General features: G+C 48.8%; 1 protein-coding gene across 1 annotated transcript in view; it reads right to left on the reverse strand.

Annotated features, from left to right (window-relative positions):
- The window catches only part of LOC146754534 (uncharacterized), a 329,845-nt gene that overhangs the window by 233,997 nt on the left and 79,323 nt on the right, over positions 1-16,525 (reverse strand). The window contains exon 2 of the mRNA XM_085527664.1: positions 13,535-14,600. The gene's annotated coding sequence lies outside the window, so the exon portion shown is untranslated. The remainder of the gene's footprint in view (positions 1-13,534; positions 14,601-16,525) is intronic.

The raw sequence follows: 16,525 nt of genomic DNA on the forward strand, positions 1-16,525 counted from the left end.
GAAATGCTGTTTGATCCCATGTTTGTCCCTGGGGACCCAGAGGATTACCATGACCCAGAAAAGGTGAGCGGTACTCCGGAAATATGCAAGAAACTCATACGGTCAGCACCAGGGAAGTATTCCAGTGTACTATTAACGAACTCTAACAGGTATGATGAGCTGGATAGGAGACCTGAAATTTTTGAGCTCATCCTTTCACTGCAAAATATCGAATACTCACTACTGCCACACCGTACCACCATCGCAGCCATCTGTAAAATGGTGGATAGAATGGACCAAATGGAGAGAAGACAGGACAACATGCAGAAGAGCTGGTCTGCGGCAAGGAACCACAGTGAACCTGTGGCAGTCTCAGCTGTCAGACGCAAACGCACACCTGTCCGAGGACCGCAGTGAGCCTATGTCACGTGGTGCCATGTGGAAGTACCTGCGTGACCATGGAGAGGATATGAAGAAGTGGCATGACGAACCCAATTTTGTACTGCGAGCACGGGTAAGAAAATTACAAAAGAGGTCAGCCACTACTGAGGTTGCCTCTACCGCCTCAGACAACCAATAGAGGGGCCCTGCCCTCAGCCAGGGGGGGAAGAGGGATAATAGAGTGTATTGGACTGTGTGGATTCGGTGGCCTGGCACATCCGAACCACAAAAATATAAAGCACTGGTGGATACTGGTGCACAGTGCACTCTGATACCCTCAGGTTTCGAAGGGACAGAACGGATACATATACATGGGGTGACTGGGGGTTCGCAGGAACTGTCTGTACTGGAGGCCGAGATAAGCCTCACTGGTAGAGACTGGCAGAAACATCGTATAGTGACTGGCCAGGGGGCTCCTTGCATACTTGGAATAGATTACCTAAGAAGGGGACATTTCAAGGACCCCAAAGGATACAGATGGGCTTTTGGAATAGCTGCTATAGAAACAGACAATATTAAGCAGCTGTCTGATTTGCCTGGCCTATCAGAGGACCCGTCTGCTGTGGGGTTACTACGGGTGGAAGAACAACGGGTACCAATTGCCACGAGAACAGTACACAGACGACAGTACCGTACTAACAGGGATTCCTTGCTCCCTATCCATAAGCTCATTCAACAACTAGAAAGTCAGGGAGTAATTAGTAAGACCCATTCACCCTTCAATAGCCCCATATGGCCAGTGCGCAAAGCCAGTGGAGAATGGAGGCTGACAGTGGACTATCGTGGCCTTAATGAGGTCACACCCCCATTGAGTGCTGCAGTGCCAGACATGTTGGAACTCCAGTATGAACTGGAATCGAAAGAGGCAAAATGGTATGCCACCATTGATATTGCCAATGCATTTTTCTCTGTCCCTTTGGCCACAGAGTGTAGGCCACAGTTTGCCTTTACTTGGAGGGGTGTTCAGTACACTTGGAATCGTTTGCCCCAGAGGTGGAAACACAGCCCGACCATCTGCCATGGGCTGATCCAAGCCACATTGGAACAGGGCGGTGCTCCAGAGCACCTGCAGTATATAGATGATATCGTTGTGTGGGGTGATACAGCGACGGAGGTTTTTAAAAAAGGAGAACGGATAATCCAGATCCTCCTGTCTGCTGGTTTCGCTATTAAGCGAGACAAAGTGAAGGGCCCTGCCCAAGAAATCCAGTTTCTTGGGGTGAAATGGCAAGATGGGCGTCGCCACATCCCAACTGATGTGATCAACAAAATTACTGCAATGTCTGCGCCCACTGACAAAAAAGAGACACAGTCCTTCCTGGGTGTGGTAGGCTTCTGGAGGATGCATATCCCAAATTATAGCCTCATTGTGAGCCCCCTCTATCAGGTGACCCGAAAGAAGAATAGCTTCGCGTGGGGCCCTGAACAGCAGCAGGCCTTTGAGCAAATCAAGCAAGAGATAGCCCGTGCTGTGGCCCTGGGGCCAGTACGGATGGGACAGGATGTGAAGAACATCCTTTACACGGCTGCTGGGGAGAAAGGTCCCACTTGGAGCTTGTGGCAGAGAACCTCAGATGAGACCCGAGGCCGACCCCTAGGATTCTGGAGTAGAGCATACAGGGGGTCGGAAGAGGGCTACACTCCAACTGAGAAGGAAATCCTAGCCGCATATGAAGGGGTCCGGGCTGCCTCTGAGGTAATTGGCACTGAAACACAGCTTCTCTTGGCACCTCGACTTCCAGTGCTGAATTGGATGTTTAAAGGGCAGGTTCCCTCCACTCACCATGCCACAGATGCCACATGGAGTAAGTGGGTTGCACTAATCACACAGCGGGCCCGGATGGGGAACCTCAACCATCCAGGGATCCTAGAAGTGATCATGGACTGGCCCGAAGGTAAAAAGTTTGAAGCACCACCAGCAGAAGAGGTGTCACGTGCCAAAGAGGCTCCCCCGTACAATGAACTTCCGGAAAACGAAAAGAAGTTCGCCCTGTTCACTGATGGATCGTGCCGCATTGTTGGGAAACATCGCAGATGGAAGGCTGCAGTGTGGAGCCCCACACGACAAGTTGCAGAGGCCACGGAAGGAAGAGGAGAATCGAGTCAATTTGCAGAGGTAAAGGCTGTCCAGCTGGCCCTAGACATTGCTGAGCGGGAGAAATGGCCAGTGCTTTACCTCTATACTGACTCATGGATGGTGGCCAATGCCTTATGGGGGTGGTTGCAGCAATGGGAGCAAAACAACTGGCAGCGGAAAGGTAAACCTATTTGGGCCGCTGAACTATGGAAGAACATTGCTGCCCGAATAAAGAACATGGTCCTAAAGGTGCGTCACGTAGATGCCCACGTGCCCAAGAGTCGAGCAACAGAGGAGCAACAAAATAACCACCAGGTAGATCGAGCTGCCAGAATTGAGGTGGCTGAGATAGACCTGGATTGGCAGAATAAGGGAGAGTTATTCCTAGCTCGGTGGGCCCATGAGACCTCAGGCCATCAAGGCAGAGATGGAACACATAAGTGGGCTAGAGACCGAGGGGTGGACATAACTATGGATGCTATTGCGCAGATCATCCATGATTGTGACACCTGTGCCATGATCAAACAGGCCAAGAGGATGAGACCTCTCTGGAGGGAAGGGCGATGGGAAAAGTATAAATATGGGGAGGCATGGCAGATTGATTATATCACCTTGCCAAAGACTCGTAATGGTAAGCATTATGTACTCACCATGGTGGAGGTAACCACCGGGTGGCTTGAGACATATGCAGTACCCCATGCCACTGCCAGAAACACCATATTAGGCCTAGAGACACAAATCCTGTGGCGACATGGCACCCCAGAGAGGATCGAATCAGACAATGGGACTCATTTCAAAAATTCACTGGTGAGCACTTGGGCCAAAGAACATGGCATTGAATGGATCTATCACATCCCCTATCACGCACCAGCTGCTGGTAAGATCGAGCGCCACAACGGTTTGCTGAAAACCACGCTGAAAGCGATGGGTGGTGGAACATTTAAGAACTGGGAGAAACATCTAGCAGAAGCCACCTGGCTGGTAAACACCCGAGGATCAGCCAACCGAGACGGCCCTACACAGGCCAACTCCCTGCGTACCGTGGAGGGAGACAAGGTTCCTGTGGTGCATGTAAAGAATATGTTGGGAAAAGCGGTTTGGGTCCTTCCAGCCTCTGGAAAGGGGAGGCCCCTCCGTGGAACTGTCTTTGCACAGGGACCTGGGTGCACCTGGTGGGTGATGCAGAAGGATGGGGATGTTCAGTGTGTGCCACAGGGAAATTTGATGCTGGGGGAGTGCAGCCTGTGATTCCATGTGTGTGTATATATATATATATATATATATATATATATATATATATATCTGTATGTACATATGTAATTCATGTTAACTACTGTTCTGTTTATATGTTGATAAAAGTTAGGCATGATGTGATGATGTGTAATAAGGGGTGGAATGTTATGGTTTTGCAATTTGGTTGGTGTTGGTATTCCACATCAGAACACCATGCTAATAATGGGAGTAAAGGGGACAAGTTTTTTTTTCTGTGGGCTGCCTTGATGGGCATGTGGGGTGGGGCACCGGAAGGGAAGTGAGGAAGGGGACGGCGTTGCTGGACCGGCTCCCTGCGAGGAGACAACGTGGTCAGAGCTTCCTGCCTTCCACAGCTCCATCGGTGAGATTTGGGACTTGGTATTCTCTTTGTTGAAACTCTCTTGTTGTTGTTTAGTGTTATTAGGTTATTAAACTGCCATTCGTTCTCAGATCACCTTTTTCCTCCCTCATTTTTTTTGTTAGACCTAATCGCAATCTCCCTTCCCTTCCCCTCTCCCGAAACGCACGTGGCCGGGCCGGGCCACGCCGCACTTTGCCGTACCGTACCGTGCCGTGAGAGAAAAGGGGGGGGGGCTTTTGTTCCTGCTGCCCTGGGTTTGTGCACACTGTCCCGGAGTGAGCTCTAGAGAGAACCCCGTGACAGAGTTGCACCCATATCTGCCAGAAAACAAATACCTTTGCACTGCTGTGTGCACGTTGCATTCAGACCACTGAAGGTAAAACTCATCTTGGGATCTTCAGGTTCCGCTCCAGTACAGCTGCCACCGTTCCTAACTCCCCCACTACAATTCCCCCTCCATACAATTTCCAAGCTCCATCAACAAGTCCGTCCAAGTCCCCCACCCTAGTTCCCTAAATGTGTATATTATTGAGAGAAAATGAAGACATTCCTGCCCGAACTAGCAGGAGACCTTCAGAGGTGCAAACAGTTCAGCAGACAAGGAGGGAGAAAAACCAAAAGACTGTATCAATTCCTGCCAGACAGACCTTCTTGGCATGATCACGGGACGTCTAGCTTGTGCGCCTGGCATAGGTGTGAGCAGATACTATAAAGACCATTGGCAAGACCCGCCAAAACTGAGGCGGCTTGGAGTGAGTGGCAAGAAACCATGGGTTCATGTATGAGCAAGGAGCAAATGACGAATACAGAAGAGCATACAGCGGATAGCCAAATCGTGGAAGAGGAGCAGAGGGAGCAGACCGCAGATTTTCAAATCACGGACACCCCCATAACCTACGCGTGGAACCCGCTCTATGACATCCCAGCCTGGAGCAGACAAGGAAGACGACCTGTGCAGAGGGAGGTGAACCCCAACATCAATTGGCATCTCACGGAGGAATGGTTCCATGGCAGGATGGGAGCAGGGCGCAGTGGGCGGCACATTGCTGAGCAGCTGATGACGCCGTACTGCACTGTGATGAGGGCTCCCGATGGCTCCTTCCTTGTTAGGGAGAGCGGGACATTCATTGGGGACTATGTCCTGTCCATCTGGAGCAATGGAGAGGTGCAGCACTGACGCATCCAATGGTGGCAGGATGCCAGCAGCCACATAAGTACTTTCTCATTAATAACCGAATATTTGACAGCCTTTACGACCTCATCTCCTATTACCGGGAGACACCGCTGAGGTACAACAACACAGATACGAGACTGACAGAGCCTGTGCCTCGTTCCAATGCTTGTAACAAAGACTGGGTGCCGCAGGACGGCACCGGATGCACGAGCGCAGCTGGGGTCCCACTTATGGGTCACACATATGGGTCTGTGTTCACAGCTATGGGATTGGGGTCACACTTATGGGGCTGGAGATGCAGTTATGGATCTGAAGCCCCACTGATGGGGCTGGGGTCACACTAAGGAACACAGTTATGGGGTTTTAGGTCCCACTTATGGGTCCAGCTCCCCAACTTATGGGCCCAGCCCCCCACTTATGGGTCTGAGTCCCCACTTATGGGTCTGGGCCCCAACTTATGGGTCTGTGGTCCCACTTATGGGTCTGTCCCCCCACTTACAGGTCCCACTTATGTGTCTCAGGTCTCACTTATGGGTCCAGCCCCCCACTTATGGGTTTGATTCCCCCCCAACTTATGGGTCCCACTTATGGGTTCAATCTCCCACCACTAATGGGTCCCACTTATTGGTCCAGCCCCCCACTTATGGGTCTGAGTCCCCACTTATGGGTCTGGGTCCCCACTTATGGGTCTGTGGGCCCACTTATGGGTCTGTCCTCCCACTTACGGGTCCCACTTATGTGTCTCAGGTCTCACTTATGGGTCCAGCCCCCCACTTATGGGTCTGTGGCCCCACTTATGGGTCCAGCCCCCCACTTATGGGTTTGATTCCCCCCCAACTTATGGGTCCCACTTATGGGTTCAATCTCCCACCACTTATGGGTCCCACTTATTGGTCCAGCCCCCCACTTATGGGTCCGATTCCCCTCCAACTTATGGGTCCCGCTTATGGGTTCGAACTGCCACCACTTATGGGCCCCACTTATGGGTCCAGCCCCCCACTTATGGATCATACTTATGGGTCCAAGCTCCCCCCCTCCCACTGTCCCATCCCACTTATGGGTCTCTGGCCCCACTTATGGGTTCGGTCCCCCCCCCCACTTATGGGTCCAGCCCCCCACTTATGGGTCCCACTTATGGGGCTGGACCCCCACTTATGGGGCTGGGGATGCAGTTATGGCTCTGTGGTCTCACTTATGGGGTCTGGCCCCCCACTTATGGGTCCCTCTTATGGGTCCAGCCCCCCAACTTATGGGCACCACTTATGGGTCTTGCCCCACATACCCATTGTTGCCCTCCATGTTGCTCTCTTGCTCCAGCTCCTTTGGGTCTGGACCCCCACTTATGGGTCACACTTATTGGGCTGTGTTCCCACTTATGGGGCTGGGGTCCCCATTGGCCCCTATGGGGTCACACTTATGGGGTCCCCACATACGGGTCCAACCCCCCACTTATGGGTCCCACTTACGGGTCCAGCCCCCCACTTATGGGTCCCACTTATGCGTCTGGCCCCACATACCCGTCATTGCCCTTCACGTTGCTCTCCTGCTCCAAAATCCACGTTTTTAAGCCCAAAATCCACCCTCCCCCCCCCCCCCGCCCCATATTATTTCCCTTTTGAAGCACAAAAAAAGACCAAAAAATGCCATTTTTAAGCCCAAAATAAGACCCCCCCCCCATATTACATATGGTGTTTGAAGACCCCAAAAACCTCATTTTTAAGCTCAAAATAAGCCCCCAAATCCTTGTTTTTAAGCCCAAAATCCACCTTCCCTCCCCATATTAAATGACCCATTTTGAAGCACAAAAAAGACCCCAAAGCCCCGTTTTCCCGTTTTTAAGCCCAAAATCCACCCTCAGCCCTCATCGTGTTGTACCTCTAATACCCTACAAAAAAAAAAACCCAAAAGCACTCCCCAAATGACCCAAAATCCCCCATTTTAAGCCCCAAATCCACTACCCCCTATATTATATACCCCCTTTTGAAGCACGAAAGAAGACCCAAAAATGCTGTTTTTAAGCCCAAAATCCATCCCCCCCCCCCCCCCCCCATATTACATAGGGTGTTTGAAGACCAAAAAACCCCATTTTTTAGCCCAAAATGACCTAAAATCCCCGTTTTTAAGCCCAAAACCCACCCTCCCCCGCCGCTATATTATATACCCCCTTTTGAAGCACAAAAAAAGACCCAAAAATGCTGTTTTTAAGCCCAAAATAAGACCCCCCCCCCGTATTACATAAGGTGTTTGAAGACCAAAAAACCCCGTTTTTAAGCACAAAAAAGCCCCCAAATCCACGTTTTTAAGCCCAAAATCCACTGCCCCCCCACCCATTTATTATATAATCCCTTTTGAAGCACAAAAAAAGACCCAAAAATGCCATTTTTAAGCCCAAAATCCACCCTCCACCCCCATATTAAAAACCAGAATTGAAGCCCCCCAAAAGCCCCCCAAACCTTGTTTTTAAGCCCAAAATACACCCCCCCCCCCCCGCCAACTGACACGGGTTACTTAGATTTACCTATGCCCGTGACAGGGGAAGCCACCCCACGGCCCCCCCCCCGGGGCCCGGAAAGGAGGGGGAAAAGGGGAGTGGGATAAAACAGCGACAATCTAAGGAGGAAAAGCTTATTTTACTAAATATGATATCGAAATACAAGTGTCATGGTTTTGTAATTTTGTAATTTTGCTATCAGTATTCCACATCATAACATCATGTCAAGTATGGATACTTCTGTTGAATGTGCAGTCCACAGAAGAAGACTACATATCCCAGAGAACAACAGGAGTAACAATAAGTCACGGGACCAGGACTCTATATAATCTCGTTCCCAGGCTGGAGTGCCCTCCTTCTTCTCTCGAACTTCTCGGAGAGTGGGAAGCGTTCCAGCCGTGTCGCCTAGAGTTCACAGTAGGCCTCTCGGTTTTCGGAGACTCTCTCTCTCTCTGTTTCGTTCGATTTGTTAGCCTTAATTATATTATATTGTGTTATCTTGTATTTCGATATCATATTTAGTAAAATAAGTTTTTCCTCCTTAGATTGTCGCTGTTTTATCCCACTCCCCTTTTCCCCCTCCTTTCCGGGCCCCGGGGGGGGGGGCGTGGGGTGGCTTCCCCTGTCACGGGCATAGGTAAATCTAAGTAACCCGTGACAGATTTTTTGGTGGAGAATGCGGGCATAGAGCTTTTTAGCTTTTAGAACAACTCTCTCTTTGCTCTTAAAGAGCTTCGTTACGGGAGTGTTGGGAGTGTTATCTTTCCGTAGCTGCTCACGGAGAACGTGACCTTGAAATACCAGACAAATTGTCAACATTAAGGGCTGCTGCACATTCTCAGCACTGCTATCTAACTTTTGTGTAGAAAACAAAGGGATTTCTTTCTCCCTTAGAGCAAAGCTAGCTAGCTCTGACTTTTACAGAGCCTGCCAGCTATGAATCCACTCTTCATCCCAGTTGCTCTGTTTAAGGGATTGAAAGCAATTATGATCTTCTTAAAGTATTGGTCAACTATTAACACCATAATTTGGTGTTGTGGAATTGTGCAGACATATAGCCTAATAAGGTGGATACTGATGGAGACACCTGCCTGGTACTTTTACGAGATGTGGCCAGATGGAACAGGCAATTTTACAAATACTTGCATCCCAGATGGAACAGGCAATTTTACAAACACCACCATGTTTAATTCATTGTACAGGCTAAAAAAACCCTTTCTATTTAGGTTGTACTCTCAGATTTCCACACGCTTTTCAATAACTGAGATAGGGTTCATACTTGCATTCATGTTATCACTATCAATGCATGCATATATGTTCCTATGCATTCGTTCTATGCGGAAGTCTCCTCCAGAACCAGAGAATGATGACTGGCAGGGAATATGGAAAGGTTTAGGAAAAGTCTTAGAAGCATGGGGACCCGCAGTGTCATGGGATTTCACTCTTGAACACCTAAGGGACCCTAAGAAATTAAGTGAGTATTTGGGTCAGAGATCTAAGGAGGTAAACCTTATGTGGGGTTTGGCTTATGCATACCGTGCTTTGTATCATACTATTCTGGAGAGAGAGAGTTTCCGATCTGAGATTCAAGCCCAAGTTAATTCTGATCAGTCACAGGAGGCATCAGTAGCAATATCAGTTGCCCCTGTGGAAGGCAAGAAATGGAAACGGGTGTCCATGCGTCTAGAACGAAAAGAAGGAGAAGCACAGGGGGGGGCAGCAGAAGACCCAGGTGCCGGGCATGGAGCAGTACCGAAAAAAGCAAAGGCAAAAACCAAGAGGCATGAAGAAGAGACTGATGATGAGGAGGAAATCACCTATTGTCGACCTCTGAAGCTGACTGAAATCCAAGGCTCAAGAAAGGAGTTCACACGGCGTCAAGATGAAGGTATCCTTGCTTGGTTGCTTCGCTGCTGGGACAACGGGGCCAACAGCTTGTCTCTAGATGGTAATGAAGCTCGCCAACTAGGAAGCATTGCCCAAGATGCAGGTATCGACAGAGGGATTAGCAGATGTTCGGATGGAGCTGCCACTCTCTGGTTGCGGCTGTTAGAAGCCGTGAGAGAAAGGTACCCCTATAAGGATGCTTTGAAGCCTAAATTTGATAGTTGGAATACCGTCCAAAAAGGTATTCAGCGCCTGAGGGAATTGGCCATGGCGAAAATGTTGTACAGCCCTGATCCAAGCGAAGTTGACCCTGAGTGAGGGCCGATCCTGACATGTGGCAGAAAATCACAAGTACAGCACCAGAGAGAATTGCACAGTCATTGGTATCAGGATCTAAAGGATTCGTGGACAGATGGCCCCGAGTTGTTGAGCTGATTATAATGCTTCAAACCACCGATCAGCAGCTCCCCCAACTGCATGCCGCTGTTTCTGCCATCTCACGGCTAGAAAACCGAGTAGATGAAATGTGCAAGAAATTGTTTCCATCAACTAATTGTAATGATCCCGTAATAGTATCAGAAACAACTGATGAAGGTCAATCCTCGTACGTGCCACCAGGTCTAATGAAGGATCTGATCAAACTAGTCCAGTCCTACTCCCCACCTGCATCATCAAAAGTCTCAGCTGTTAAACGCACACGCTTCCCAGCTCGAGCAAAGAACAACAGTACGATTGCACCGCGTGTTTCCATGTGGCGCTACCTACGTGACCGTGGAGAAGACATGAGGAAGTGGCATGATCAGCCCACGTCTGCACTACGAGCACGGGTGAAAGAACTACTAGACATACCAACCACCAGTGGAGTTGCTCCAGTCATCACAGGTAACCAATAGAGGGGCCCTGCCCTCAGTCAGGGGAGGGAAAGGGATAATAGAGTTTATTGGACTGTGTGGATTCGATGGCCTGGCACATCAGAACCACAGGAATATAAGGCGCTGGTGGATACCGGTGCACAGTGCACCCTAATGCCCTCCAGTCATGAAGGGACAGAATCAATCCATATTTCTGGAGTGACTGGGGGCTCTCAAGAATTGACTGTGCTGGAGGCTGAAATAAGCCTCACTGGCAAAGACTAGCAAAAACATCCTATTGTGACTGGCCCAGGGGCTCCATGTATACTGGGTATTGATTACCTCAGAAGGGGGCATTTCAAGGATCCTAAGGGGTATCGATGGGCCTTTGGGATAGCTGCTGTAGACATGGACAACATTAAGCAGCTGTCTGTTTTGCCCGGCCTGTCAGAGGACCCGTCTGTTGTGGGGCTGTTACGAGTAAAAGAGCAGCAGGTACCGATTGCTACAAAGACAGTGCACAGACGACAGTATCGCACCAACAGGGATTCCTTGCTTCCCATTCATGATTTGATTCGCCAGTTGGAGAATCAGGGAGTGATCAGTAAAACTCACTCACCTTTTAACAGCCCCATATGGCCAGTGCGTAAAGCCAGTGGAGAATGGAGGCTGACAGTAGACTACCGTGGCCTGAATGAGGTCACACCCCCATTGAGCGCTGCTGTGCCGGACATGTTGGAACTCCAGTACGAGCTGGAGTCAAAAGCAGCCAAATGGTATACCACCATTGACATTGCCAATGCCTTCTTTTCTATTCCTTTGGCCGCAGAATGCAAGCCACAGTTTGCCTTCACCTGGAGGGGCATTCAGTATACTTGGAACCGTTTGCCCCAGGGGTGGAAACACAGCCCAACCATTTGCCATGGGTTGGTCCAAACTGTACTGGAACAGGGTGGTGCTCCTGAACACCTGCAGTACATTGATGACATTGTTGTGTGGGGCGATACAGCAGAAGAAGTTTTCACAAAAGGAGAGCAGATAATCCGGATTCTTCTACAAGCTGGCTTTGCTATTAAGCGAAGCAAAGTAAAAGGACCTGCCCAGGAAATTCAGTTCTTAGGTATAAAGTGGCAGGATGGACGTCGTCACATCCCAGCAGATGTGATCGACAAAATCACTGCCATGTCTCCACCAACTAGCAAGAAAGAGACACAATCTTTCCTGGGTGCAGTGGGCTTTTGGAGGATGCACATTCCAAACTACAGCCTCATTGTAAGCCCCCTTTATCAGGTAACGCGGAAGAAGAATTATTTTGCATGGGGCCCTCAGCAGCAGCAGGCTTTTTAACAGATTAAACAAGAAATAGCCCGTGCCGTGGCCCTGGGGCCAGTACGGACTGGACAGGATGTAAAGAACATCCTCTATACTGCTGCTGGAGAGAAAGGCCCCACTTGGAGTTTGTGGCAAAGAGCCTCAGGAGAGACCCGAGGCCGACCCCTGGGATTCTGGAGTCGATCATATAAGGGGTCTGAAGAGTGCTACACTCCAACTGAGAAGGAGATCTTAGCCGCGTATGAGGGGGTTCGGGCTGCTTCCGAAGTAGTCGGGACTGAAACACAGCTCCTTTTGGCACCTCGACTGCCAGTGCTGAACTGGATGTTCAAAGGACAGGTTCCCTCCACCCATCATGCTACCGATGTCACCTGGAGCAAGTGGATTACGCTGATTACACAGCGAGCGCGAATGGGAAACCTCAATCGTCCAGGAATCCTAGAGGTAATCATGGACTGGCCTGAAGATAAAAAGTTTGGAACATCACCAGCAGAAGAGGTATCACGTGCTAAAGAGGCCCTACCATACAACGAATTACCAGAAAATGAAAAGAAATATGCCCTATTCACTGACGGATCATGTCGCATTGTAGGGAAGCATCGCAAATGGAAAGCTGCTGTGTGGAGCCCCACACGACAGGTTGCAGAGGCCACTGAAGGTAAGGGAGAATCAAGTCAGTTTGCAGAGGTAAAGGCTGTCCAGCTGGCCTAAGAAGATCATAATTGCTTTCAATCCCTTAAACAGAGCAACTGGGATGAAGAGTGGATTCATAGCTGGCAGGCTCTGTAAAAGTCAGAGCTAGCTAGCTTTGCTCTAAGGGAGAAAGAAATCCCTTTGTTTTCTACACAAAAGTTAGATAGCAGTGCTGAGAATGTGCAGCAGCCCTTAATGTTGACAATTTGTCTGGTATTTCAAGGTCACGTTCTCCGTGAGCAGCTACGGAAAGATAACACTCCCAACACTCCCGTAACGAAGCTCTTTAAGAGCAAAGAGAGAGTTGTTCTAAAAGCTAAAAAGCTCTATGCCCGCATTCTCCACCAAAAAATCTGTCACGAGTTACTTAGATTTACCTATGCCCGTGACAGGGGAAGCCACCCCACGCCCCCCCCCCCGGGGCCCGGAAAGGAGGGGGAAAAGGGGAGTGGGATAAAACAGCGACAATCTAAGGAGGAAAAACTTATTTTACTAAATATGATATCGAAATACAAGATAACACAATATAATATAATTAAGGCTAACAAATCGAACGAAACAGAGAGAGAGAGAGTCTCCGAAAACCGAGAGGCCTACTGTGAACTCTAGGCGACACGGCTGGAACGCTTCCCACTCTCCGAGAAGTTCGAGAGAAGAAGGAGGGCACTCCAGCCTGGGAACGAGATTATATAGAGTCCTGGTCCCGTGACTTATTGTTACTCCTGTTGTTCTCTGGGATATGTAGTCTTCTTCTGTGGACTGCACATTCAACAGAAGTATCCATACTTGACATGATGTTATGATGTGGAATACTGATAGCAAAATTACAAAATTACAAAACCATGACACCCCCATATTAAATTCCATATTTGAAGACTGTCAAAACTAATTTTGGAGCCCAAAAGAAGACCCAAAATCCGCGTTTTTCAGCGCAAAATCCTCCCACCCCCGCTGCTATGTTATATACCCCCTTTTGAAGCACAAAAAGTGTTACCTCCGATCTGGTAACCTGGAAAGTCAAGTCCCTTTGTGAATGTGTATCGACGGCCCCGACCAAGTCACAGCTGTTTGTTACACCATTATGGTGAGCTGTAAAATGGCGTTTATTGGAATGTGAGGGTCCCTTATATAGGTATCCAGTTTCATCCTTATCTTTTATACATATGCATGACCCAGCAGGGGAGGGCCTATCACGTTACATCCCGAGGGTCCGATTTCGCCTAATACAACATCTCCCTCTCCCCATGCTTAACAAAACCATGCCCCGTTACAACGCAAGCGCCAATCCTAATCCTAGTATATAAAAGTGTTAGTACTTATATAAATTTTTGTGGTGAGTTATTTAAAAAGTGACGTAAACATGCAGAGGTATGTGGTGCAGTGTGTAATAATGTTAGTGTTTCTTTAGTTAGTATTTTCAAGGCATCTTGGGCTATATTATACAGTTCATCCTTCTGCTCAAAGCTTCTCATATATCTGCTGGAACTCCATTTTCTCATTCAAAGTCCTTGCACCTGTGCCTCTTGAGCCAGCAGCAGGAAATCTATTGCAGCTCTTTTCTGTAAAACAGCATGCCTGAAAGAAAAGTACTCAGCTTTCGATTAGTTTTCTGTTTCTCCCAGACCGCCCTTTTGGGTGATCACTGCATCAGGTTTTACTTTTCTCGATGGGACCCATAAAATTTTTCCTGATTCTCTGTCCTTTACTGCGGCATAACCTCTTCGTTCAAAATGATTGATTGCATAATGTGCTGTGCCAATACTTCAGCCTGCTGGGCTATTGGGATCCTACCACTGTTACCTTTCCCTCCCCAAGGACACGTATCTTGTCCTTCAGGAGACGGTTGGCCCTTTCCACAATGCTTGTCCCTGGGAATTCCCAGCGATGCCCGTCGAGTGAGATATTCCCCAATGCTCCTTGAGTAGATCTTGAGATGAAGCACGAGCCATTGTCTGTCTTGATGTGTCGCAGCACACCAAGGACCATGATGGCAGTGGCCCAGTGTCGCTGAGCTGCAGGGGACTTAAATGTTAACATAATCATCATCACTCAATCAAAACCTTGACTGATAATGCGCTAAACATAAGGTTACATGTAACGTCATAATTTTTTGAGTTGACATATACACACTCATTCCAGCATTCATTTTAGACAATTCTATAAATGAAAATTTCTAAGCTAATGTATTATTACTTATCGACAACTATGAGGTGACAAACCACCAAAAGGAGAGAGAAGGAACACAGTAGTGGTGGATGCGATAGGCAGTGCCTGCAGGGCGTCCCCTGCTTCAAAGTGCACTTGCCTTTCTCACCCATCACAGATTCTCTCCTGTGCAGGGCTTTTTTCACATGTACTCCATATATGCATGGCCAGTGCATGATACAGAGCCCAGGTGGAACACCTGCTCTTAAAAGATAACAAACCACTATATTAGATCTCTCTACAATACAAACTACTCAGAAAAGTTATTAACAGGTATAGTCACTTATTTCTATTGTTACTTGCTTCACCCTTAGCTTTCTTCTTTTTTCTTTTAATTGGTAAGCTTTTTCTTGTTGACCTACTCCTACTATAGTTACAAAAATCATCTATGGGTAGTATAGTAATTCTTGATGCAGTACAGAGTGAGATGCACCTGAAACTGTCAGAAAACAAATATCTTTGCACTGCTGTGAGCACATTGCATTCAGCCCACTACGGGCAAAACTCATCCTGGGATCTTCAGGACCTGCTCTAGTACAGCTGCCACCGTTCCATCCAACTCCACCACCAGAATTCCCCCTTGGAAATTCCCCACAATTTCCAAGCTCAATCAACAAATTTGTCCAAGTACCCTGCCCTAGTTCCCTAAATGTGTATATTATTGGGAGAAAATGAAGACATTCTTGCTCCGACTAGCAAGAGATTTGCTTTTGTCCCATTCGGAAGTAACGATTTGTTTACTTTCACAAGCGGCGGAGCCGAGGGGCGGGGGGGGGGGGGGGGGGGGGGGGCGGGCTAAGCAGTGAGGGAAGGGCAGCGCGGGGGTTTGCGTTCTCTTGCTGGCACTTAAACTTCTCTGGCTAGAGCAGATCACATTCAATATTTTAACTCACTGTTCTTCTGTAACCTTTTGCTGTTTTTTGTTTTTCATAATTCCACTACTCGAACCCTCAATTACACTTCCATGTAACATTAATAATTCCACTTCCATATAGCATTCATGTTTACACATCCCTATAACATTAACAGTTCCATATACCATTTGCATTTATACTTTCATATACCATAAACATTTAACAATCACAAAGACAGTGACAATAATCAATACAGTTTATCCTAAGCATTCTTCCTCTCCTCCAAGTTATCAGCAGGAGTTTAACCGACTCCAACTCGGGCTGCCGTGGCTCGCTCGTCAGCTGGTCTTGTTTCTGCTTCAGAGGCTCCACTCGAGCCCGGGGCCCCCTGACCGGGCCCCCAATTAACGATAAAAAGGAATGCCTCCCTTATCTTTGACCAATCCGAGACTTGGTCGCTCTTGTTCTCCCCTCTCCCTCCCCCCAGGTAGAGCTGGACCAGTAGCCCACCCTCTTGGGGAAGGGTTATGATGATTAGGAACGCCTCTGCCTCCGCCCCCGCTGATGCGGATTGGCTTCCATCTTGGTTAGTCTTATCCACCCCGCCCCCCGGGGCGGAACCACACCCACAACACATCCCATCTCGAGGAAGGGACCCATCCTCCCGCCCCTGCTCACTCCCCTTCCCCACCCCCAAGGATGGGCGAAGGAACGCAGGTTGCTTTGGATACCGTGATGGGGCCTCCGAGGAAGGCTTCTGCTGGTCAAGAGATAAGGATGTGGAATGTGTGGAATGCTGCTGGACGGGGCCGCACACTCACCTCCAGGACTTTTCCTCACACGGGGCACCATTTGTTACCTCCGATCTGGTAACCTGGAAAGTCAAGTCCCTTTGTGAATGTGTATCGACGGCCCCACCAAGTCAC

Source organism: Coturnix japonica, chromosome W (assembly GCF_054131305.1).
Source record: "Coturnix japonica strain WE chromosome W, WE-NBRP24, whole genome shotgun sequence".
NCBI classification, from domain to species: Eukaryota; Metazoa; Chordata; class Aves; order Galliformes; family Phasianidae; genus Coturnix; species Coturnix japonica.